The following is a 26,570-nucleotide window of genomic DNA, read 5'->3' on the forward strand; positions in this document are numbered from 1 at the left end:
AAGTTACAGTAGTCTATGTCAACATGAAACATCCAGTACAGTTGTCTCTGAAGTGCCTTTTGATTTTAAATCTTGGCTGTAGTTGTGCATGTTATGCATACCCACTGCTCGACTACTATAGTTTACCATATTGCCACTGTGCATCTGCATGGCTTTTAAAACTATTAGTGAGCATTAAGGCTGACAACAGTATAAGAGATAAGTTGGAAAAAAAAAGATAAGTTGGAATCTGGTGGAAGCATTCCAGATGGCCTATTCCAGTCTTTCTCAAATGGGGTTCCGCAAAAATATTTTGAGGGTCTGCAAACACACATCTCCCCCCAAAAAGAAAGTTTATGCAATAGATCTGTGCTCTGGCCTGGCAAGACAGCTTTGCAGGGTTAAAAGCGTGGAGGTTCAAAGCCAACTAGTTTCTCAAAGGCAAAGACACAGGAGAGGAGTATGGAAATTGAGTCTGCATATGAGAGAGGGATTTTTGTTGATGCAGGCATCGGTTAAACTCGAGCTCTTGCTGCACTGCTGGATGGGCTGCAGGCAAAACATTTGGCGTGGGAGAGTGAGCAGCGCAGTGTTGGAAGGAGTTCAGTCCTTTCCAGCAGCATACATACTGACATGCTGCCTCTGTCTATGTCCTCTGCAGCTGTGGCCCACTGGCTTATCAAGTGCACATTTTTAGAGGTCACTTTAGTATGGACCCTATCCCAGTTTGATCTCTTGGAACTGCAGCAATAACAGTCCTCACAAGAATCCCTACCCCCCTCTACAGTCAACTTTCAGTGGTTCACAAGAGGTCTCCAACCAATCCATTGCCAATAACCACTGATCTATTCATTAAGCTGTTTGCTACTTATACAGATCCCTTCCGTTTCTAGCTCTTTAGGAAACAGTGCGAACAATGCACTGAAAATATGCAAACAAAAGAGTAGTAAGGATGGCTTTTCTTTATGGCTGTAGAAATCGTATAGCTAACCTTATCCATATCAAAAGGATTATCTTTTTTGTTCATCTTTCATGTCTACTGTGGCCCATCTATAAATAAATGTGTGAATTCAGATTTCAGTTTGTTGTTTCACTGCTTTTCCTTTCCTTGTAGGTGTTGAATGCACCTGGGGACAAGGTACCTGTACTGGCAACAGCAAACTGCCAGGTAGGGGAATCGCATATGCTTTCAACTCCTATGCTTGCACAACTACCTAACAAAGTCATAACACCCAGATTAACTTATAACTCATTGTAATGTGCACTGCTTTGCTTTGTTTCATGTTTCTTGCTATGCCATCCCACTTAAAAAACTGGAAAGGATTGGCCAAGAAATCTATGCGTTCATTCATTCATGTTTTTACTATTGCTTGCACATCAGAGTTGTAAGGGTTGCTTTTCTTTGTGGCTGTAGACAACACATAGCTAACATCTAAACCAAGAGCAATATCTTTTTTTGTTCATTTTATCTTTCTACTGTAGCCCATCTATAAACATGTGTGACTTCGGATTTCAGTTTGGTGCGTGTTTCACTGGTTTTCCTTTCCTTGTAGGTTTCGAATGTGCCTGGGGACCAGGTACCTGTACTGGCAACAGTAAACGACCAGGTAGGGGAATTGCACATGTTTACCACTTTTATACTTGTCCAACTGTGCAGACAGAAATACATAAGGAGGAGACCATAAGACCCAGAAAAACACCTTTTAACATTTGTTTTGTGCTTCTTGCTATGCCATCTCACTTAAAAATTGGGAAAGAAAGGTCAAGAAGTCTATGTATTCATTCATGTTTTTACTGTTGCTTATTACCATGTGCTTGGGTACGCATGGAAATAATTACTTATTTCACCACATTTACTATATAACCTATATTAAATCACTACTTGGCTAGTGATCAAACTGTAGGGACATAAGTGGCTCATTGTATGGCGCATACAAGGTGAGCCTACTGCCGCTCGTAACAAGGAAAGCATAGAGGATTATTTATTTTGTTTATTAATATCGAAAATAACGAGTAATTTGATACTACAAATGTACCAGTTTGTGTTTTCTACGGTCTGCGATTTCTTCCAAAATCTTTGTGGTTTTTACTGAACTGTTCAAAGCCAATTTTCTTTAAAGGTGCTATCACGTAACACCTCTGGATTTTCTAGTCTAATGAAAAGTGAAATTATGTTTTCACACTGAAATTTTTTGCAGACAATCTGTGAACAGAGGTTTTTATCAGGCACCAAAAAGTGCCAGTAGAGTGATTTTTTAACCGAAGATTCATCTGTTTTACATCTTTTTTCAAAACACATTAAATAGGGGAACAATACAAAGCTTAATCAGATTGTCATAACATGTATAACTTAGAAAAATATTTATAACTGCCTCATGACTGGTAAATATCCTTGCAAGATATATTAAGGGAAATTGCCTTTCGCTTAAGGGTTCTTTAAAGTGCATATTTTATCCTTTATTATTCATATTTTATTTTTTCATGCATGCGGAGGGTAATGCTTTTCTCTGTTCCATGCAGGTTCACCTCGGCAAGGGTGTGTACATTCCTGTAGAGAGATGGCAGTGGCTCCTGACGCTGCCCAAGGATTCTCTGTTTTTCAAAGAACCAGTGAAGGCTGCCTGTGTCTCAGAAACAGGAGGGTGATAGGGGCCCCGTGTCGCCGCTTTCCGAACTCTAGTCCATTCAGCCTCCAAAAAAGCCCTGACCTATCACAAATTGGCAGCTGTAACAAGTGACTGCTTCAATCGTGATCTAATTATCTTTTTTTCAGTCATGTTCATGTTGTTTTACATAACCACAGCTCAACATCCTTCACATTTGTGGAGAATTCATGTGTTCAATTCCATTTCTTTCATATTGCTGTGAATTGTTTTGGTGTTTCCTGACTGATTTCAATAATTTATTTTTACAATGATATAAAATTGACCATTTCTTCTCTTCGGACTTTTTCTCATTTGTTGCTTTCCAGATGGATTTGTCGCATATATTAGCAGGAATGCTATTGATCAGCTGCCTCCAAGCAAGTGCATGCAGAAACTAAAGATATATTACAGAAATGCTGAAAGACGAACAGATGAAAAATGCGAGCTGAAACTTTATATGTCATGTGTATCAGAAGCCAAATAAATAATACTGAAAATTTTAGTCATTACCAGCCTTCTCTTATTGTATAATGTAGGACACCTGCTCAAATGTCACCACCTGAAAAGAAATTATATGGCTGTGGATTTCACGTCACCCATCCTGCCCAAATCACCTATAATGCCCGTATTGCCCATAATGCCCGTATTGCCCATATTGCCTGTATCACCCATAATTCCCTTATGCCCATATCACACATATTGCCCATATACCCATATCACACATATCGCCCATATGCCCATATTGCACATATCACCCGTACTCCCCTTATGTCCCATATGACACATATCCCCCATATCCAATAATACCGTATGCTCAAAATTCATATGGGAGATTTTCAGTAGGGAATGCAGATTTTGCAGTGCTCTAATTTTTCCTACATGTCTCCGACAAACGTAAGAGTAGATCCGTACATACTGCACATCCTAGGGGGCTGCAGTATGTAGAGATAAAATAACCACACGCTATATTCGCTGCGCCACATAAGCGATTACAGCCGAGATGCAACTGAGGGAATACAAATACACCAGGCCAGTTTTATTTTATTTCATTCATTTTATTTCGACAGCATGTGTGTCGTTTAACGCTAATGGTAACAAACTTCGTGTATTTTTCTGGAAGCTTGTGATTTGCGTTTTTTCTTCTTGTACGCAAAAAAAAAAACTAAGAAAACAGTGTAAAATTAAGACTGCAGGTCAGAAGGATGAATGACCCATCTTGCAGTAAATGTCAATCTTCAGCTGCGGCTGTTCGCCGATAATCAGGAGCTGCATCCGAAAAAACGGCGCCATTGAAATTTGGAGCGCCAGTGGCGGGACTCTTTCATTGCTTAGCTTTTTGTCGGCGACCGCAACACTGCCTCAAAGTCACCGGTGTCAAAGTCTGCAGAGGCCCTTCGTTAGTGGACTTGGCAATGGCTTTTCTGTTCGGTGGGGCTCTTCTGGGGCAGGGAGAACGTCGCACCTGTGAAGGCTTACAAGGGCTCGTGTCCGAAATCGCCTGTTCACCTTCAAATGTCTTGGCGAAAATAGGGGTGTTCCGCCCCATCTGAAAGCGGTGACACTAGTGCCACTACCTCTGAGGAAAACGTTTTGAAAATAGGGTACTCGGTTATGGGGCGCTTGCGCGGCTTCACTTGTTTTCGGCGACGGCAACGCTGCGTCCAAGTCACCACCGTCGAAGACTGCAGAGAGTCCTCGTTAGCTGAATTGGCGACGGCTTTGCTGTTAGGCGGGGCCCTCTTGGGGCTGAGAGATCGTCCCACCCGTGAGGTTTCCCGAGAACTCTTGTCTAGAGTCGCCTGTTCACCATCAGACGTCTTAGCGAAGACAAGGGGGCGAACTGAGCTGTCCGCAGCATGTGTCAGCGGTGACACTAGCGTCGCAGCCTCCGAGGACGAAGACTCGAAGTTAGGATAATCGGTGATGGGATGTTTACGTAGCTTCGCCTTTTGTCGGCTACCGCAACACAGCCTCGAAGTCACCACCGTCGATGATTGGTGAGGTACGTCGTTGTTAGCGGACGTGGCGACGGCTTCGCTGTCCCGAAAAATCGGTGTCCCCTCGGGGCTGGCGGACAGTCGCACTCGTGAAGTCGCGTGTTCGCCCTCACATCTCTTGTCGAAGAGAGGAGCGCGATCTGAGCTCTTCTCCGCATCGGTCAGCGGTGGAAGTTCACTGGTTTTCAACGGGGACGCCGCCGCCGCTTCTAAGGACGAAGACAACTGGTGTTGCATAGCTGGACTAGTCGGGCTTACTATAGAGTGTTCACCATCGTTTGCGGTTGTAGCGGCGAAATCATGGTCGACGTGCCCAATCGCTTCGCCAGCCAACATCTGTTCCGCCAAGTCGCTAATAATCAACACTCTCTCAGTCTCTTCAAATACGTTTAAAGGCACTACACACTCAGATTCCGTGTATTGAGGCGTCGGAATGAGATCTGGGTGCTGGGGCGTCATGGAGCATTCTGCGGCTTTCGCTGTGTGCGGAAGGCCCCAAGTCGTCGAGACAGATCCGCCGCTGGAGGAGTCTTTCAGCCAGGCCCTCGCGCTACACTCGCGAGGTTCGAGGCGTTGGCCTAACGGAGGGACGATGTGAGGTTGACAATCAATAGGTTCGTAACTGAAAGGAATTGTCGGTAGACCGGAGTAGCCGCTGGAATGCCGCGCGTCCTCGGTTGCTGCAGGCTCGTCCAGCGTCAATGGATCGGCCGTGGCGGGGGGCGATGCGTAAGAACCTTGGTCCCTCTGCGACGCCATCCCACGTTCGATGGCCTTGGCTGAAAATCGTTCTTGCCGTAAGCTTTCGTAGTGTGCTCAACAAACATCGGCGAACCTGCATAATCCAAAGCAAAACCACATCAATATGAGTGGTGGTGTTTCCGTAAGACATTTTTTACAGGGAAATCAAAGCGGCAGAACCGAACAATCCTTCGCAATCGCGCTGCGATATGCATGATGTTTCATAAACTCTCTCTCCTCTTCATTTCCACTCTTTCGAAACTGCACGCGCGGTGTCTGCTCAGGATCACGGTGCTCAGGATAAAAGGTGCTGGCCATTCTTTAAGCCTCTCTTAACAGCGCTCTTATATGGTTACGATCACCTTTAGCAGTGGCTGGGCCGCGGGACCCTGTCCAACGTTACTAGAACAAACTCAGTTTCACAGCTCCGCCCGGAGAGCTGTCCCCGGTGACGGTCGCGTGAACTAGCGGCGCTGCAGTTGACTCTTTCTCCTTGCCGGGCGCGTCGTCTGCTACACGCGGCGCGGAAGCACGGAGCGCCCGGCATACAGCTGTTACGTGCTGCCTTTACACTCTACACGGTTGCATTGCAGTTATGACTGCATTATGACCGTTTTGGCTTCGAAGACATACATTACCTTAGTGAACGCTTTTGTGTGGTCCGAACATTAATGCCTGAGAACTGAGAACACTCCTGAGAACTGCGGCATTCTTCGAAGTACAAGGAAATGCGGGAAAGGAGACGAACCGATATGCCTGAGCACGAGAAAACCAGAAGGGATCGATGAGTGTCTGGGACTGACATGAAAACAGGCCATAAATGAGCCAAAACTGAGACACGCCCCCAGATATTGGTCAAAAACTACTAAACAATATATCCCAAATGCTTACATCGCGGTCGCATAGTAACAGAAGAAGACATCCTATGAGACTGTAACGAAAATCCACCACCAAAAGATCTCATATCGACACCATCACAGGCTTAGGCTCCTGAGAGAGAACACAAAAACCAAGCTTGTGAACTGGGTCGGAGAATAACGGGGGCCAACGATCTCATTCTATTGATCTTTTCGGCCAATAAAGTTCCTCCAATTAAAGAGCACTGCAAAATCTGCATTGGAGTTATGCGAAAGCACGGATGCTGCTGTTGTTTGCTTCTAGTTACTTAATTCACTTTTTGTTTGCCCATTTTAGTCTTTGGTAATTTCAAATTCCGCGCTAATCCCTTCCTCTGCCCTTTTTCGGCTCTACTTCTGGTTGCGTGACGTCATATCCTCTATATCACATCAATTAACGTTTTGTTTATTAATTTTAGTCTTTGGTGCTTTCAAATTGCGCGCCAGTCCCTTCCTATGCCCTTTTTCGGCTCTACTTGTGGTTGCGTGACTTGACTTCCTTGACGTCACATCAATTCACTTCTCGTTTATTCTTCGGTACTTTCAAATTGCGTGTTCCCTTCTTATGCCCCTTTTCGACTCTACTTCCGGTTACGTGACGTCACATCCTTGACGTCACCTTATTTGACTGCCTTAATTAACTACTTCAGTCTTTGGTACTTTCAAATTGAGCGCTAATCCCTTCCTATGCCCTTTTTCGGCTCTACTTCCGGTTGCATGACGTCACATCTTTGACATCACCCTAATTGACTGATTAAATTAACTATTTTAGTATGCGATACCTTCAAATGTGGCGCCACGCCATTCGCTAATGAAACCATTTTCGCCTTTACTTTTTTCATTTTTGCTTCTAATAATTTACCTAATTAATCTAATGCCAAAATATTTTTCGCGCACATTACACCATCATCCATCGATTGACACTACTCATTAACCTCTACGACTTCTCCATTACGCACAACTGCTGTGAACACGATTTTGCGTGTTTCGCCTCTAATTAATTACCTAGTTACCTTATTGTCCTAATTATTATTTCGGACACAACATTACGTCAGCCTCTATCGATTGACACCACTCATTAATCTCTCATCATCATAATCATCATCACCAGCCTGAGTATACCCACTGCAGGGCGAAGGCCTCTCCCATATTTCTCCACTTAACCCGGTTCTGCGCTAGCTGCATCCACTTGACCCCTGCGAACTTCTTAATCTCATACGCCCACCTAACTTACTGCCGCCCCCTGCTACGCTTTCCTTCCCTTGTAATCCAGTTTGTTACCCTCAGCGACCATCGGTTATCCTCTCTTCGCACTACATGTCCTTCCCATGTCCATTTCTTCTTCTTAATTTCCACTATTATGTCGGTAACTTGAGTTATTTCTCTGACCCATTCTGCACGCTTTCTATCTCTTAACGTTACCCCTACCATTTTTCGTTCCATAGCCCTCTGGGTTGTCCTCAACTTAAGTAGAACTCTCTTGGTTAGCCTCCACGTTTCAGCCCCATAGGTGAGTACAGGCAAGATGCAACTGTTGTATACTTTCCTCTTGAGCGATACCGGTAAGCTGCTAGTCATAATCTGCGAGTGCTTGCCAAATGAGCTCCATCAAAATCTTATTCTTCTTGTTATTTCCTTTTCATGGTCCGGATCTGCGGTTACTACCTGTCCTAAGTACACATATTCGCCTACTTCTTCCAGTATCTCGCTACCTAACGTAAACTGCTGTTCTTTCCCGAGGCTGTTGAACACTACCTTAGTCTTCTGCATATTGATTATCAAGCCTACCTTTCTACTTTTTCTGTCTAGGTCATCAATCATTATTTGCAGTTCATCCCCCGAGTTGCTTAGCAAGGCAATGTCATCAGCAAATCGCAGATTACTGAGGTATTCTCCATCTACCCTTATCCCTAACTGCTCCCATTCGAAGTCTCTGAATACTTCCTCTAAACAAGCTGTGAATAGTACTGGGGAGATTGTGTCTCCTTGCCTAACACCTTTCTTTATGGGAATTTTGTTACTTTCTTTATGCAGAACTATGGTTGCTGTGCAGCCACTATATATATCTTCCAGAACTTTCACGTACGGCTCGTCTACCCCCTGATTTCGCAATGCCTGCATCACCGCTGAGGTTTCAACTGAGTCAAATGCTTTTTCGTAATCAATGAATGCTATGTATAAGGGCTGGTTATATTCCGAGCATTTTTCTATCACCTGATTGATGGTATGGATATGGTCGATAGTAGAGTACCGTTTCCGAAACCCTGCTTGATCCTTTGCTTGATTGCAGTCTAAGGTTGTCCTGATTCTATTAGCGATTACCTTAGTAAATACCTTATACGTGACAGACAGTAAGCTGATTGGTCTGTAATTTTTAAGGTCCTTAGAGTCCCCTTTCTTGTGAATGAGGATAATGTTTGCATTCTTCCATGGTTCCGGTAGCGTCGATGACACCAGGCACTGCGTATACAGAGTGGCCAGTTTTTCTAGCACGATATCCCCCCCGTCCTTCAGCAAATCTATAGTTATCTGATCCTCTCCAGCTGATTTCCCCCTTTTCATAGTTTCTAGTGCTTTCTTGACCTCGTCCTTCGTCACTGGTGGATGGTCTGACTGTTTTTCCCTACCGCCAATCTCATTACGGTCCTGACTACTTTGGCTACTGTAGAGATCTGTGTAGAACTCCTCGGCTACTTTGACTATCTTGTACATATTAGTGATGACGTTGCCCGCCTTGTCCCTTATCGCATACATCTGGTTTTTGCCTATGCCCAATTTCTTCTTTACCGCTTTAAGGCTTCCCCCGTTCTTTACAGCATGCTCAATTTTCTCCATGTTATATTTCCTTATATCGGCCACCTTGCGCTTATTGATTAGCTTTGATATCTCGGCCAATTCAATATGGTCTGTTGGATTGGAAGCTTTCATACTCTGGCGTTTCTTAATCAAATCTTTCGTCTCCTTAGACAGCTTACCGGTATCCTCTCTAACTATCCTACCGCCTACTTCTACCGCGCACTCAGTAATGATATCTCTGAAATTATTGTTCCTTGCCTCTAGGGTAATGTCGCCATCCTCAATAGAGCTGAATACCTATTCTGTAGCGAGATCCTGAACTCTTCTGCCCTCCCCCTCACCGCTAACTCGTTGATGGGTTTCTTTCTTACTAATCTATTGCGTTCCTTCTTCAGATTTAGGTTAATTCGGGACCTCACCATCCTGTGGTCACTGCATCGCACCTTCCCGATAGCCTCTACATCCTGCACAATGGCGGGGGTTGAACACATTATGAAGTCTATTTCATTTTTAGTCTCTCCGTTAGGACTTTTCCATGTCCATTTCCGGTTCTTCCGTTTGCTGAAGAAGGTATTCATGATTCGTAAGTTAATGCGCTCTGCAAACTCAACTAGTAACTCCCCCCTACTATTCCTAGAACCAATGCCATAGTCACCTACTGCCTTGTCTCCTGCCTGTTTTTTCCCTACCTTGGCATTGAAGTCGCCCATTAGTACAGTATACTGTGTCTTTACTTTTCGCATTGCCGATTCTACATCTTCATATAAGCTTTCAACTGCCTGGTCATCATGACTACATGTAGGTGCATAGGCCTGTACAACCTTCAGTTTATACCGCTTATTAAGCCTAATTACGATGCCTGCAACCCTCTCATTAATACTATAGAATTCATCTATATTATCCGCTATATACTTATTGACAAGGAAACCTACTTCTAGTTGTCGCCTTTCTGGTAAACCTCGATAACACAGTACATGCCCATCCTTCAGGACAGTATATGCCTCATTCGGCCTCCTAACCTCACTAAGCCCTATGACATCCCATTTCATGCCCTCTAGTTCCTCTAACAGCGCTGCTAAACTAGCTTCACTAGCTAGGGTTCTAGCATTAAACGTTGCCAGGGTCAGTTTCCAATGGCGGCCTGTCCAGCGGAGCCAGGCTTTCTTAGCACCCCCTGCTGCGTCACAGGTCTGACCGCCGCCGTGGTCAGTTGTTCCGCAGCCGCTGGTGACTGAGGGCCGGGGTTTTATAGAGCTAATCATAGGAGGTTGTGGCCAATTACTGCCCCAGGGTGGCCAACTCCTGTTCTGGTGAGGGAGTGCGTTGCCAGAGGTGTTCACCGGCATCAGGTCGCACCCCAAACCTGTGTATGCAATTCCATCGACACAAGGATTTTTTTTTCTTTTTTCTTTTTTTTTTCATCCGGTGGAGAATTGCGGGGCACCGGGATTTGAGCCCCGGTCCTCTTGCACGCGAGGCGGATGTTCTACCGCTACGCCACCGCTGCACCCCCATTAATCTCTACCACTTCCCAATTACCCACAGCTGCTGCGGACACGGTTTTGCGTACGCGGTCTGCGGACAGAAATTTGAACATAGCGAAATAACACTTTCGCGTTAATAACGTTCCTCGAATCTAAGTATTTGGCAGCTGTAGTTGAGACCATCTATGAACTATAAGAGCCTGGTTACGCCCCGTGAGCGCGACAGCAGAGGTCAAGCAGTTGGGCCGGGCAACAAGCGGTAAGGGAGTTCAGCGCCGCGGGGCCGTACAGCGGCTGTCCGGCCACTTCCACCCCTAACCCCAAATTTCCCCAATAAAGTTTATCAATCAAAAGGCCTCAAAGCGTTTAATGTTATTTGGCATAGGAGTCTGTTGTATTTTCTTCTAGCAATCCGACGATTAAGAACTTGCCTGCGCGCAAAGGGGATCACTATTCGAATAAATAAAGGTAAGTGGGATCGGAAGGCGTCTCGAAGCGCGCATTCGCTCGCGATCTTTCCCGCATAGACGTTGTCGTACGAAACGCATGCGGGCGGGTCCGGTTCCTTCTGGCTAGTCCTGATCGCGATGCAAAGAAAATTAGCCGGGGCTTCAGTCCACCTGAATCGATGTTACAAAGCATTGGGCATGGCTTTGCTCAGCGGTTTAGCGCTGGAGACTGCAACAAAGATTGGCAGAGAGGTTCTTTTTTTTTTTTCTGAAAGGAAGTATCTGCCACTTCTCGATGGTAATCTGCACTTACAGTTAACGGCATACAATCGCAGATAAATATGTCGCCGTTTCGAATCCCTCTTGCGAACTATTCGCCACCAGATCGACCTAGAGGTGTCGCCACCGTCGCTCCAATAGTGGGGATGAGCAGCCGGCGGCGCTCGCAGAAACGCACATGGCGTATGTCTGCTTCCGAGTTTACGGCGGGTTTGTTGGCGACGAAGACGTGTCTTATGCAATGTATTAGCGATTTACTGTTCAGAATGTCCCAATATTGCAGAAAAAAATCCGTCAATTTCGCCAATGCAGCAAAGAAAAAAAAAAAGATGCCCGGATTTTAGAAAAATAAAAACTGATTGATTGATTTATAGGAAGGGAAAGGCGCGGCAAGTGTCACTTGTTTGGTGTGGACACCTCAACCGCGCCGTAAGGAACGGGAGAAAGATGGGAGTGAAAGTGGAGAGAGAGAAAGAGGAGCCGTAGTGCAGGGCTACGGAGTAATTTCGACCACCTGGGGATCTTTAACGTGCGCTGACATCGCACAGCACACGGACGCCTCTTCGTTTCGCCTCCATCGAAACGCAGCCGCCGAGGTCGGGTTCGAACCCGCTAGGCACGCAACCACCCGTCTTTTAGCTTTACTGGCGTCGCTCTGCACAATTTTTGCGTTGTACGGCGCTCACAGACCTTATACTTGGGCCTGAACATGGCACATCTTATCGCCTTTTCAACAACGAGCGCGTGTCTTATACGAGTGAAAAGGGCAACTATAGTGTCAAGCCCACGGAGATACAAGGTTCGTGCTCTGACCTGCAGTACTTAAGAATGAATCGAGGCAGCCTGGTTCATTCTATCGTACTTGACTCGAGGATTAAGCAGGCTAAATGTAGAACTGGCAGCCTATTGCCCGACGGATTGCCGTAAACTGAGTGGACATCAGCTCTGGCCCAGACAACCAGGCACAAGTATTCTCCGAAAATTAGATTACGCCTACACTGTACAGGAAACCTCGCCCCACAGGAAAGCTGACTGCTCACGTGTAGAGCGGTGAGTGGATTGAGTTTGCCAAGCTCACAACAAGGCGGGTGCTTCTTGCGGCAGATAATCCGGCGTTGCATCTAAACGACTTCCTGAAGCCGAGGTAAGTATAAGGAATTTCTGATGTGTGTGATGTTTATAAATGCTAAATTAGTAGTGTAATTATTTTTTCGATGACAATGAATTTCACCATGTTACAGACCTTTTACAGACTCGACAAAATTTAGGACTATAAGCGATTAATTTTCAGTAACGTTAGAGTTCAAGCTACGAATCAGTAGCTGCGAAGACATCGTAAAAACTGCGCTTCGTCGCTGTCATGATCTGGCAAGGAATTTTGAAAGCTGAAGATTTCTTTATTATTGTAATTATTATTGAACAGTGACGTTGAGGCGGTTCTGTCGTTTACTTCCAAAACAGGCGCCGGACATAAAACTATACTGAAAGAAATAGAGCTCATCTTATCATATGTGACTATAAATATGTATTTATTCCCGAAATAAACATCGATGATTAAGCTCGCATGAAGATATTTTAGTGCCCTTGCCAGAACCAACCAGTTTGTTTGAAATACAGCACAGACGAAAAGGGGCTCTAATGATTTTAATGGGCTACCAGTGTACATTGTTCTATGCGTATTATGTAATATTTTGTGTAACAGGTGCTGTGAAGATTTTTTTTTTTCAAACGTTCGAGCATTTCTCTAAAGAGAAATGTGCTCATTGTCACTGTTACGGATGCGCAGAATCCTTCAACAGAAATAAAAAGAATGAAATGAATATGCGGGTTTAACGCGCCATGCGGCATCGGCTATAGGACGGATGATGTAGGGGAGGGCCTCGGCGTCGTTGACCACGTGGAATTGTTCAACCTGCAATCAAATCGCACAGCCGAGGAGCGCCTTTTGAAACGGTCAGGATCGAACCGACCGTTCTCCAAATCCGCTACAGTCCAGCGCCCTGCCACTGACACACCGCGATGGCTGAACAGCAAAAAAAAAAAAAAAAAAAAAAAAAAAAAAAAAAAAAGAATGTACTCAGGCAACTCTATTGTGGATACAGAAGGCACAAAGTTTCCTGTTCCAACTGGATTTCGCTGCGGTATTCCAAACAGAAACGGGAATATACAATTTTTCAGCGTTCGCATTAAGTTGTAATGACAGCAGCAACCAGTTTTGATTTGACACTGCGCCCAACGACAGCAGTGCTTCGTTTGAGACCCCGCTTGTGAAATAATCTCAAGCGCCGAAGACCGCGACTGTATGATGTCCTTTCCAGCGTGACATACTCGATATGGACAATTTTATTTTTAATGGAGCATGGGGTGATAGCCTGTTCATATTTCGTTTGCAAGAGGCAGATATGTAAGCAAAAGCGCACGGGAACCTCGAAACAAAAAAAAAAAGCGCTCTTGTACACGCTGCACGCGCGCACGTAAATCTTTGCGGGCTGGCACGCGACGCGAACACGCATCCACACTGGGTAGGTTTCGCCGCAATGGCACTAGGTGGCGACTCTGCTCGATATCGAGGACATATGCTAAATGCGAAGAGAAACTGTATGACTCCACCTTAAGCTGCACAAGCAGCATCTTCTTCACAATTCTGACATGAATCACGTTATGCCTGTCATTTGCGCCTCGCTGCTGTTGCAGTGGTTAAAGGGACACTAAAGACAGCCAAAGATGGTATGAAAATCTAATAAACTACATTTGGTGACACTGTCGCCGCATATCCGGCAGCAAAAAATCAAATAATTGCTGAGATATTGCGATAAGAAGTTGAGTTTTTTTCTTGTTCCCGCCGGTCGAATTCAAACTGTGGCCTCCAACTACGTAGTTGGAGTTGAGTGACGCACACTATGACGTAAGCGGAGACTCCGTGATAGCTAGCGAGCCGGCGCGGCCCGCGGCGTCGCATCCCTCAAGGGCCAACTTGGCAACAGCGTACTCGCAATGACGGCCTCAGCCGAAATGAATAAAACGATGAAGAGAGTAATTTACCGAGCGATGGGCCCATAAAGGAAGAAAAAAAAAACATAGAGCGCTTCTAATGCACAATACTTTACATGTTTCTCAAGCTTTTGCGCACCTTCTTGCACTGTGTATAAACAAACCGAGCCCTCGGTCATCGCAACGCTTCCTGACATGTTTACATACAAATAAGATGTAGTTACCAGCAAAATAGTGTCCTCGCTGCTGCGCTTGTCAGTTTTGAAGCTTCGTCGCACTTTTTTCCTTCAAGGTTTGTGCTACAGCTCCGTGTTCAGCGAAAATTACGTCCACGGTAGCAGAACATGACCGAAGTGCCGGCGCCACTACATTTGCCAGCGCTGTGATATTCCACATGTTAAAATGGACCCAGTGCACAATATAGTGCGCATAGGCATCCAGAACATTAGTTGCAAGACGTGAGAGCAGGCAGCATGCGTCGATGATCAAGAAGTTGTAATTTTTAGACCGGCAGCAGAAACACTTTATTGTAAATGGGGCCATGACATAAAAAACTAGAAATATTTCCAAGGTTCTTGTGGCGCGGCGTAGCCGAGCGTTTAGCGCCGAACGTTACGGAGCAAGCAGTAGCGAGTTACCGCTTCTGGCATTTTTTTTTTTTACAAATCGATTTTTTTTTACGTTTTGTAATGTATTTCTGGTGCTTCGTTATTTTTAGTTTTTACTTTTTACCCGAGGCCCTTTTTTTCGCCGGGCGACGAGCGCAATATATCGAAGCTCTTCTTGGAATGAGCGGCAAGTATGCCCCTTTTGCTTACGATGCCTGCAAATAGCACGTTGAAGGTCTTGTTGACGCAGTATATGTTGGTCAGATGTGCCATGATTTAGTGAACAATTGAATGATAACGCGTTTTTCCTTCGGTACTTAACATATGTATGCTTTTCGTGGCGTACGTAGCTGCAGTCAAGCGGTCAGGTCGCAGTCGAAGCGGCAACGGCGGCGATATGTTGGCGCAGAAGTGTGAACGAAGGAGTGTGTCGGCGGTAGCGGATTTCGCTCGCTCGTGCCTCCGAATGCTCAAATGGGAACCATCAAGGCGCATCAGCTGCTCCAAGCTCGTAATTCAGGCGCTGCAGGTTCAAACAAACTATCCGAGTGCGCACGAAATGCCTGAGCCGAAACATAACCAAAACTGAAGTGGGCGCCTGTGGCGCCTCCAAGTGTATTTTTGTATTTGCCTTGCAACGTTTACGTTGTCTTTTCGCCTCGTTTACGTATGATAAAAGCCTGTTATCATGTTTGAGAAAAAACGTACTACCGCATTCAAACATACAACGTAATTCGCATTTGTCAGCCTCCGGGATCCCTAGCGCGTCACGTGATTTGTAGTTGCGAGCCTCGGCCATTTGGATGTGGTGGCGATACCTGTATTTCTGTTATTCTTCTTTACTACCTTATAACAGCTCTGTTTTCAGTAAGAGTGGTCTTTTTGTAATCAGGAACTGGCATTCTATCGATGCAAACCCACTTCCTTTCTCTCTTTAGTGTCCCTTTAAGGTGGCCGACTACTGTACAGTCGCAATCAGTATGAAGGTGATCTCTCGAGCCGCAACCGAGACAAGGAGCAGCGCCATGTTACGTCATCACCTTCCGTGGCGAGGGAAACATCTTGGTAGTCCCTCTCTGTCTTTTCGCTGTTCCTTTAACAGCTGACACTCCCCGCTAGCTAGTAACAATTTCTCTTTTTTTTTCACGAGTCATCAAGCAGGGTGCGGTGATCACATATTTCTGTCCGCAGGCCGCGTCAGCAAAATCGTGTCCGCAGCAGTTGTGAGTAATTGAGAAGTGGTAGAGGTTAATGAGTGGTGTCAATCGAAAGAGGGTGACGTAATGCTGTGTATTAAAAATAATTATGCCTATAAGTAATTAGATAATTGATTAGAGGCAAAAAATGTAAAAGTAAAGGCGAAAGTTGTCCCATTAGCCAATTGCTTGGCGCCACATTTGAATGTATCAAATACTAAAATAGGTAATTAAATCAGAGGGCTATGGAACGAAAAATGGTAGGGGTAACATTAAGAGATAGAAAGCGTGCAGAGTGGGTCAGAGAAATAACTCAAGTTACCGACATTCTAGTGGAAATTAAGGAGAAGAAATGGACATGGGCAGGACATGTAGTGCGAAGAGAGGATAACCGATGGTCACTGAGGGTAACAAATTGGATTCCAAGGGAAGGAAAGCGTAGCAGGGGGCGGCAGAAAGTTAGGTGGGCGGATGAGATTAAGAAGTTCGCAGGGTCAAGTGGATGCAGCTAGCACAGAACCGGGTTAAGTGGAGAAATATGGGAGAGGCCTTCGCCCTGCAGTGGGTATAATCAGGCTGATGATGATGATGAAATCAGTCAATTAAGGTTACGTCAAGGATGTGACGTTACGCAACCTGAAGTCGAGGCAGAAAAGGGCATAGGAAAGGATTGGCGCGCAATTTGAAAGCACCAAAGACTCAAATGGGTAAACAAGAAATGAACTAAACAACTAGAAGCGAACAGAAGCAACCAACACCAGAACTCTTGCTTTCGCATTACTCCAATGCAGATACTGCAGTGCTCTTTAATTTTTTCTATAAATCATCAGTCAGGCATATATGTAGGTTGTAAGAAAGTGAAGCGCTAACAAAATATATATGAAGGCCAACATGGCCCGGTTATACCAATAACAATGAAAAAGAAAGGGTATGCGATAACGATAAAGCAAAGTCTAGGAAATGTGTGGTGAAACGACAGTAGCAGTTCTTTGAACAGCCAAAGGGAGAGGGAAGCTGTCACAATTATGCATTTACATGATAAAAATATGCGATGCGAAGGTGCTGTCTTAAATATTAGTCAATTTCCGCTAAACAACGTTGAAATGCGTTCCGTTCACTTTATCAGCTTGCGCACAGAAGCGTCATTGTTAGCCAATATATGAGGCAACGATAGACAAGATTGTTATAATAGGGGAAAAAAAAAAAAACAGAAAAAAAATCCGGCGAGTTAGTCAGGGGGGTAATGCTTGAAGCCCGGAAGAGCGTAGGAGGGCAAGAAGGCAGCGCAGTCATCTTCGCAGTTCCAAATCGGCCGCTATGTAGCTTGAAAGGCCCACCGGTCGAAGCTCCCGCGATCACCTTCATATTGATTGCGACTGTACTGGAGTACCCGGGCACGAACCCGACCTCCGGCAGCTGCGTTTCGATGGAGGCGAAACGGAGAGGCGTCCGCAGGCGTCCGTGTGCTGTGCGATGTCAGTGCACGTCAAATATCCCCAGGTGGTCGGAATAGCTCCGTAGCATTCCACTGCCTTTCCTCTTGCCCTTTTTCCACTTTCATTTCCACCCTCGTCCCTTTCACGGTGTCTCCATTCCTATATGGCAGATGCAAGTGTCCACGAAGCAAGTGTGACAGATACTGAGCCTTTCTAATTATTATTATTACTGCTATCCGTTGTCACTACCTGCGGACACATTCTGTGGAGACATCCAATGGACGCCACAAACGAGCAGAGTAGGGCTGTCGCCCTAAAGAAACAAAAAGGGAGAGACGCCTACTTACCAAATCGTTGGCGATGCCTGCACGCCACTGGGATGCTCCTTCTACTCGGACGCAGTACGGCAGTACTCCCCAGAACGTCTGCCGTCGTTGGCGTAGGATGGTTGCCGGTTGTCCGGGCTGCAAAACGCGAGACGTCGAGTCACGGTCTGCGTGTCGCTATGTCTACTTTGTTATGTCGGGATCGCGTCAGCTTCGAAATGACTTGCTGTCCGCGCCGCTCGCTTCGTTGCTTTCACAAGTAACACATTTTCAAACATTTTGTACTGTATAACAGCTGCAAAGATCGAACAAGCGGACACAAATTTCATCTACACATGCGCTTCTTAATAGCTGTACTATGCTGCATTTTGGCGAACGTGAACTGCGCCAGAGACATAGCTAGGCGCGATCAACTGCGCCTTTTAATTGGTGGCGATCGCGCACTCGAAACTTAGCATGCTAAGCATTCAATGTGCGATGTGAAAAAAAGAAAAAAAAAAGACCGTTAAAGTGAAGGAAAGCAATAAGGGAACGGTGCGCAGTCGCAAGTTTATCGGGACGTTCGCATATCACCTGACCTGCCCCCATCTCTTTCGCAAGACTGAAAACCGAAAGAAATTGGCTACCCACAAGTGCGAGTAATAGGAAGCGCGAGTGAAAAGGAACAAAGATCCTGCGCAGGAACGGATTCAATTGGTGCGCACTACCAAATTATAGTATTGCAGGTCGCCATCGGTGACTTAGTCGCTTCAAGATCACGACGGATCATGTGCAGAGGAGAACGCTGCGTTGAGCTAGCAGGCAAGTACGAGCGCGACAACAAACATCGTGTGATGAACGCCAGGATCGCGTCTCTGACGCGTTCATACTTACTTGGTCGTGCGGACGCCTGCTTAAATCCACGCTTCCCGCGCCGTTCTCACCAGTGACCAACGTTGGTTCCATGGAGGAAGAAAAAAAAACTTCACTCGTAGCCCTTTCTGCGCACTGCGCGCGCTCCGCATCGCCCTTGCAATGAGTAAAAGAAGTGAAACTCCACCCTAAGTAACGCCCAACCTCCACCCAAAAGTTGTGATAAGATTGTGACTATGGCGCAATACTAAAACTGTAGTTGATTGTTTGCAATTTTGTATTTTTGAAAATTACTTGAGCTTTGCCCGCAAGGGACGGACTGCTCTGTAAGCTCTCCTGTTTTAGTGAAATCGATGCGCGTTTGGCGCAAAGGGATGGAGGAGATATATTTACTGAAATGATAAAAGCTCTAACAATGTGGCTGGCAATGCGTGCTTACGTTTTATGCCCACGGGTCGTGTTCCTTTTCAAAGCCGACAAGCCTACGTCGGGACTTGCAGGGAGAGGCTATGCGCCAAGATGAGCTGCGTCGATTGGGTATATGTACCCTTCGGCTGGTGTCGTGGCGAATTAACATTCGGGGGGAAAATGATAGCACTGCAGCTTTATTTAGACGGGGTGTTACTACAATGTCTAAGGTACTCCGCTGACAGCAAAAAAACGGAAACCAGTGGCCACTTTATGAAACTTTTTTATGCGCATTGTGGACATAATGTGGCATGATATGGGGTGCGAGGATAAACGCTCTCCACTTTCGAGTGGCTATAGTAACATGCGCGAAAGAATACATAGGAGAAGTCCCAAATCTCCGAACTGCTTTGCACCGGCAGTTACGTGTTTTTTCGCAATTATGTATGTGCGTATGGCATTCTTAGGAAGAGCAAGGTATCGTTATGGTAAAGGTAGCTGCATCGGGCGTTTAGATAACCGCGTGGCCGGTCGAGGTGTGAAATTTGAAATTGGTATGCAACCAATTTCGAAACTTCCTGCTCGCCTTCTTTGTGTATGTAACCGCTGCGTTTAGCGCGAAATTTATTCTAACACCGCACCAAAAGAAGATATGCTATCGGCTGGCGCCATCGCTCGATGCCACCCCCCGCCACCTCATAGCTCCCCAGATAAAAAGAAAGAAAAGGAAGGTTGTCGCTGCACATGCTCTCCAATAGGAATTCATGTACCTCACGACATTGTTTTAAGATTAGATAAAAGAAAAAAGCTCTGATCATGTTGGCTGCGCTGCCATAAGAGAGATCTTGCAATCAATCGAACGAATAAACCCAAATGCAGCTACTTTCTCAGCCAAACTTGTTTTGTTTGCCAACTGAGAACAGAATATCAGTTGTTCTTACTCTGTCACATTGGAACAGGTGGTAACGAGGAAGCTAACCGGACCGTTATTAGCTGTGCGAATAGAGCCCTCAGCGAAGAATCAACAACATACCGTCCTGAGACTGCACGTCATCCATGCTTAAACAAATAAAATGTTTGTGTTTGGGCTTTGAGCTTCATAAAAAAATTCACAGCGGAGGAACTTGTGTCGTCAATGAATTTTCTGTACACGCTTAATCCGTAGCCGCCTCTTCATTAATAGGTGGACCTACCGGTCCCTGAAGAGTGCTCGTAGAGCTTAACGTTGACAGGTAATTTATTAGCTTGTCCAAGGTAAATGTCCGGGAAATTTTCCACACGGTCTCGATTAGAGGCCATTTCTCACCTGCCCCCCCCCCCCCCCCATAGTGACTGTGGCATGACAGTCTATTACGCAGCCGTTCCGGCGTTTATTCCCCATGCGCTTTGGATGGACCAGTGTCACTTGAAGCGTCACAGGAGCCCATCGGTACGAAATGAGGCAGTAGGGTTGTGCGCTCAGCGCCAGACAGACAGTGCCGCGAATGCGGGGAGCCTGTCTAGACGTCCCGGCGTCAACGACTTAACGTGCCCGCAGCTGCCAGTAAATGCTTGGTATCTTATAGCTGTACGTTCTGGGAAGGTATACTGTGGGCCGCAGGTGTGACATAAGATTGTTCGCGCATCTTGCCTCTCGGCAGGCCGTGCCGACGGCGCTTTGGAGCTCGGCATGACATCGGAGACGTTCGTCGCTATGCACCACGCTGCCCACCGAGTCCGCCCGCAGAAGAGTGGATTCTTCTTACTTGAGAGTGACCGCTTGCTCTTCCGACGCTCAACCCACAAAAACAAAACATAGGCGTTCAGCAGCGGAGCTGTGGCGGACGTAACCTGGCACCTACACAAGCTACGACTGCCTCCATGCTGGCGTCCCTGACGGTTCTGAGTGCGGCAAAGAAGTCGCCCGGGATGCTGGCCGAAGAAAACAAATGAACGTGGCATTTAAACACGCACACACACCTCCTATTACACGCAACGCGTTTGGGCCTATCGCCATCCGTAGGGTCCTATCTGAAGGCAGCGCTCAAGAGAAAGCCCTGCTTACTGCCGAAAAAAGGCGGGCAGTTGAGGACAGCATGTGATTTAAGAGTGCCGGTGTCAGTTGAAATTGAAATCCGCCACCAAATGTCGGGATAGCAACCATCGCGCGATGAAATATCGAGCGCTCCGTCGACGTCCGGAACTGCCGGGAATCGACAAGCGCCGACTGCATATCCCGTGGGTGACTGATGTCGCACCTGCGCTGCTCACTGAAAGCTCGTTGTGGAACCTATTTGTGCTGTGTCCTGCGACACTTGGCGCAAATCGGTGTTTTCCCTCTCTCTCTCTCTCTCTCTCTCTCAAACCTGGAACGCGGTATCGGCGCTCAATTCTTTAGTCGTCTTACCTTCCTGGTAGTCCATTCTTAGGAAGGTGTAAAAAACGTACTTAAAAAAATTACTGCTGAACTAGTTGGTTGTCGGATATAGCTGAATAATGTGATTACGTGAGAAAAACAATGGACACATATCTGGTCAAGAAGCACGAACCTCCTAAATAGAGTGACGAGTCGGCCGGCGTGGGGCATTCAACGAGCGCTTCTTAATCCCTGCCGAAGATTGCCATAGCGGCCCAGACTCGACATATGCCACTCACATTATTAATGCGTTAGCAATTATGTGGCTATGTTCGAAGGAGCCTGTCCCCAGAGTTTCTCATCACGATTACGTTGAAATGAAAATAGACGAAGAATTGTATGCGAAAGAGGACCAAAGAATATCGCTGGGAAATCGTGAGGTCGAAGTGGAGTCATTAGTTAATTAATTATAGGCTAGAAATATAATCATAAGTCAAAATAGCCGAGCGAGCTAATGTCGACGTCCAAACGGACGACACGCAACAGGAAGACGGTGTGTGTTTCGACGTTAGAGTGAAAAAGTAGTAATCAATGGCCGACAGAGATGAAAAAGTGAATGAGTATCAGTTAATTAAAATGCAATATAATTAGGGCAACGTTGGCGAGGAGTAGCAAGCAAAAGCATAAATGGAGACGGGTATGTGTTGACGTCACCTTGGGGACGTTGCCATGGTGACCGGGGCACCATAGCTCCCCTAGCAACCCCGTGCCGCCGCCATAGTAAAGACTGTGCGATGTCAGCGCACGTTAAAGGGACACTGCAGCGGTTTTCAAATGTACCAATACTATAGGCTTTTGAAGTAGAGTATTTGTTGATCATGCCTGTGAAGTTATTTTTTCGATTATACATAAAGCACCTGCGCAATCGCCCACTAAAAGCGCGCAATTCAAATTTCCCGCACCCCGCGCGACAGCTACAGAGGAGGAAAGCGGAGGGAGAAACCTCGCTTCTCCGTCCGTCGTGACGTCACCATTAGGAACCGGAGGCATTCAGAGCCAACGGAGGAGGTTTTCGCCGTGCGCTGTTCCTCGTTTTGCGTGCGTTGCGGAGAGAGAGAGAGTAAACGTTTATTGTTTAACGGAGTAGCGTGGGTGGTTTCCGCAGTCCAGGATACCATTGGCCTGGGCTGTCTCCCGGGCCCTGGTGAGCAGGCTGCGCTGCTCAGAGAGGCCCGTGTGGGCCATCTCTGCCTCCCACTCCGCTTGACTGAGCACTCGATCTTTATATTTCTCTAATTGCTCTTTGCAGTTCCATATCATGTGAAGGACGTACAAACACGTCAACTTAGTGTTGTGCACCTGATACAACACAACTCTGCATGTGTTCGAATGCACGAACAGCTGTGGACGCGACGATGTGATCTTCCATTGTATTAAAAGCTCGCGGCGCAATCTGGTGTTGCTAAGAGAGATGAATTCAAGCCGACCAAAGGAAACATTCTACTGGAAGCATTTCCGTAACTGTGACCACATGAAGTTTGTTTGTAATGCGATTTCTACACGGCTTTGACAAAAAGGCATGGCTGAACCATGACACGGTTCCTTCTGTTTCCTTGTACAAAACAGTCGGGACAGTCATCTGCGATCCGTTCATGGACTGCTATCTCATGATAGGACGATCAGACAGCATCGGCGCAAGGTTGTATTCGCGTGTCTTTTTTTTTTTTTTTGCGCAAAAGCTTCGCGGAATGACTTCTGTGCTAAACATGGACAACGCATCAGTAGCACGCGCTGATGATTTTTGCCAACTAGCAGATGATTAAGAAGAGTCTACTGCTTTGTCGAGCTAGGTTGTGGAGACTGCGAGATCTTTTCCAGCACGTCACGTGCCTGATATGTTCGTGGAACCCTTACGGGAGCATTATTAGAAGATAAGGAGTGTACCGCTCAGCTGGGTAGAGGCGCATTCAGGTAAGGAGCGCAAAGAGCGAGATTTCCTTCTGTGCGTCCAAGCAATCAATCATCAAAGTTGTTCATACATGGCCTTGCGATTTTGCACCATTGCTGCCTCGTCATTTTACATAGCCCTGTTTTTTTTTTAGAGATGCACATTCAGTTGGAAATAAAAACGACGCAGCTCTTGTAAGAAAACCCATTTCGGAACACGGTTTTCTCATGAAGCTATGGGTGTGGATGAGCTGCGGCTTGGCTTTCAACATACGTCAGCCGTCACGTCACTAAACGTGTATTGTGACAGTACGATCAAAAGGGAAGGCTTTCAACGTCTGCTAAATGTCCTATGACTCAAGCAGCATTCTGCGCGCATTTGACTTGGTCTCCAGCACAATGGCCCCGTCAATGCCTCGTATGCATTGCAGAGCTCTGAAACCGCGCTTAGCTTATTGTTCATTTGTCTGGTGATAACTGTGTACTGCTTTACCCTTTCTATAACATTCTTCGTTGTCCCTAGGTACCACGACTGGCATTCAAAGCAGGATTTGGTACACCAAGCTTTGGGTTCATTTTTCACAACAATGACATTTCGGGCGGGGCGAGAGGCCTGAGACGGAGGTAGTCGGCTAAGGCATTGTTCGCTGCCCTACCTTCCCAGGAAAATGCGGGCCGAGGCTTCGCTGAGGGCCATGTAGTTTCTGCTAATAATGACGCACACTATTTTTCAAAATGCCTGTAACTAAAGCAAGTTTTGATGCCAAATCTACGCTCCCCTCAACGGAAGTGCTGCATCGTTTGTGGGCGTATCTTGTACGGATATATGCGGTAACAATCCCGATGGTCATTCGTGTGGAAATGACATGCCATAATGATATTCACAAATCCGCAGAGAGCTGCGATCAACCTAGCGCAGCGAAGGAGCCGCATCGGCAGCTTCCCCGCTCTTCAGAATGTCGTCACGCGACGTCTTGGCCAATCACGGGCGGCGGCGCGACCCGCGGTGAGCCGCGTCGCGCGGGCTGCGTATCTCTGCTGAAAAAAGGCTATTTCTGCTTTCTTCTGCCTAATTTTACTCTGATATTCGAGCTCGCAGCATGAAAAACTATGGCTTTCCGCTGAAAGCCCAACTTTTGCAAAAAGTGCTGCAGTGTCCCTTTAAAGATCCCCAGGTGGTCGAAATTACTCCGTAGCTCTCCCCTACGGCTCCTCTTTCTCTCTTTCCACTTTCACTCCCACCTTCCTCCCTTCTTTTACGGCGCGGTTGAGGTGTCCACAGAAAACAAGTGAGACAGTTACCAATCAGTAAAGACTAAATAGGCCATGGCGTGCCGCTAGCATCGGTGACGGCGAACAGCCGGCAGCGGGGCAATTCGGGGCAAGTCTGGGCGCATTGGGAGAATATGCGCGCCGGTATTAAAAAAAAAAAGCGTCCCGGTGGCTTAGTGCACTGCAGCGTTACGCCACGTGGGGATTACAGTGGATCAATTCTTACGCATTCCTTCAATGTGAGTATCCGCAGGGATCTTAAACGTCTTTCTGACCACTGCCTTCTCACACGTGCAAATTATTAGTGAGGATACGCTCCATAATATTAAGGCGCAACAAAGGCGACGTTAGAAGCCAACTTCGAAAAAGGCGCGCATTTTGAATTTGAAATGGCTTTTTAAAATGACGCATCAGATGACATACATTTCTTCCAAATACCTTCAGCGAAAAGTACTCTCGCCTGACGTTCGTGCAAAACGGATTTGTAACTGGAGAATTACGAAGTCTCGAATCTGCACCGCGTGGCCATGAACGGAAACAGCTGGGAAATGGGGGTGAAGTGCACATACGCGTTTGTAATTGGGAAGCAAAATGAATGAAAGACGCAGGGAACGCCCTGATAACGACGTTAATTTTATTACAGTGACTAGCGTGGCAGGGAATGGCAGTGCGGGGTCATGGTGATGCAGAAAGTGTTCTATGCTCTGGAGCTTCGCGCCGACGAAATTCCAGAACTGTAATCACGGCTTTCTCGAACCAAGTGCAGGTGGCTTTTCGATGACATTGCGGGGATTCGACATTCATTGCCAGCACGAAGCAGTGAACTCCCTCCTCCTCTCCTCTATAGGGAAGCTCTCTGTTGTAGCGGCGTGTGCCGCAGATGTACACGGACTGCCAAGCAACCAAGAAAATCCCCTTTATTTCAACATGCAGTCACTTATATACACAGAGCGACACTGGTGCCTCTGGCGGCCGGTGATCACAAACTCGAACCGAAACCAAATATACAACATATTCCCTTCCTTATAAAAATGGCTACATTGGTTAGTAATTTAGTAGTGGTAGTACGTTAGTGCTCGTTTACCGAATTATATTTACAATAACGACAACGTGCTTGTCCTAGCACTTAATACAAAAGTATATAGAAAACAAAACAAACAAACAAACAAACAAAACAAGATACACTTCAATAATGTCCACATCATTCAAACTCAACATTCGTGCGGAGAGTGACAAATTCATGTTCACTGCAGCACAACGAGTCCTTCTGCACTTAGTGTCCATAGCGGTCTGGGGGTCGCCTGTTCCTTGGTGGCTGTACCCTACGCTGTGTACCCGATGCTTCTGAGAACCCACTGGCTGCAGGCGAAGTCTCTTCCGGTTCACAGCAGGTCACTGGTGGCATAGGTTGCTGCTTAGCAGCAGCCACAGCTGAAGACCCGGTTGGCGCTTCTGAAACGGGTCCGTCCATGGTAGGCGGTGAGCTGCTTTCCGTAGCGGTATCATTTGTACCATTCCTTTCACTCCAACCACAAAGGGATGCAGAAGCTTGTGGCATCCTCGACAATTTTGAAGCGTTCCACGTTTTTCCATCATCAAGGTGAAAAGACGATTGCCCCTGCTTTCTTATCACTTTCCTTGGGCTGCTAAAAGCGAAGTCACCTTTAAATGCAGTTGTAGGTCTCCGTACTCGTACAAAGTCACCAACATCCACTTTGGTTTCCCTTGCGGCCCTGCGAGCGTCTGTGTAGAGTTTACTGGATTGTTGCTTTTGCTTCATCCGCTCACGTAGGCGGTGGAGCTCTGCACTAGGGTCAGTCGAAAATATGGCTGACGGGTACCCAACCACATCAAGCCGAGTTCTTGGCAAATGTCCATGCAGGAGAAGTGCTGGGGCAACTGCAGTTGTGGCATGTGGCGTGCAACGGTAGAC

The 26,570-nt window shown here is 46.5% G+C and overlaps 1 long non-coding RNA gene across 1 annotated transcript; it reads left to right on the forward strand.

The window, feature by feature from the left end:
* Window positions 1-1,043: 1,043 nt before the first annotated feature.
* LOC146184603 (uncharacterized) lies at window positions 1,044-3,066 on the forward strand. Its single transcript, XR_014708578.1, has 4 exons — window positions 1,044-1,147; window positions 1,533-1,586; window positions 2,500-2,713; window positions 2,951-3,066. It is a non-coding gene; the product is annotated as an uncharacterized LOC146184603 (long non-coding RNA).
* The last annotated feature ends 23,504 nt before the right edge of the window (window positions 3,067-26,570 follow it).

Source organism: Amblyomma maculatum, chromosome 7, assembly GCF_055883805.1.
Source record: "Amblyomma maculatum isolate TAMU_Amacu chromosome 7, ASM5588380v1, whole genome shotgun sequence".
Lineage (NCBI taxonomy): Eukaryota > Metazoa > Arthropoda > Arachnida > Ixodida > Ixodidae > Amblyomma > Amblyomma maculatum.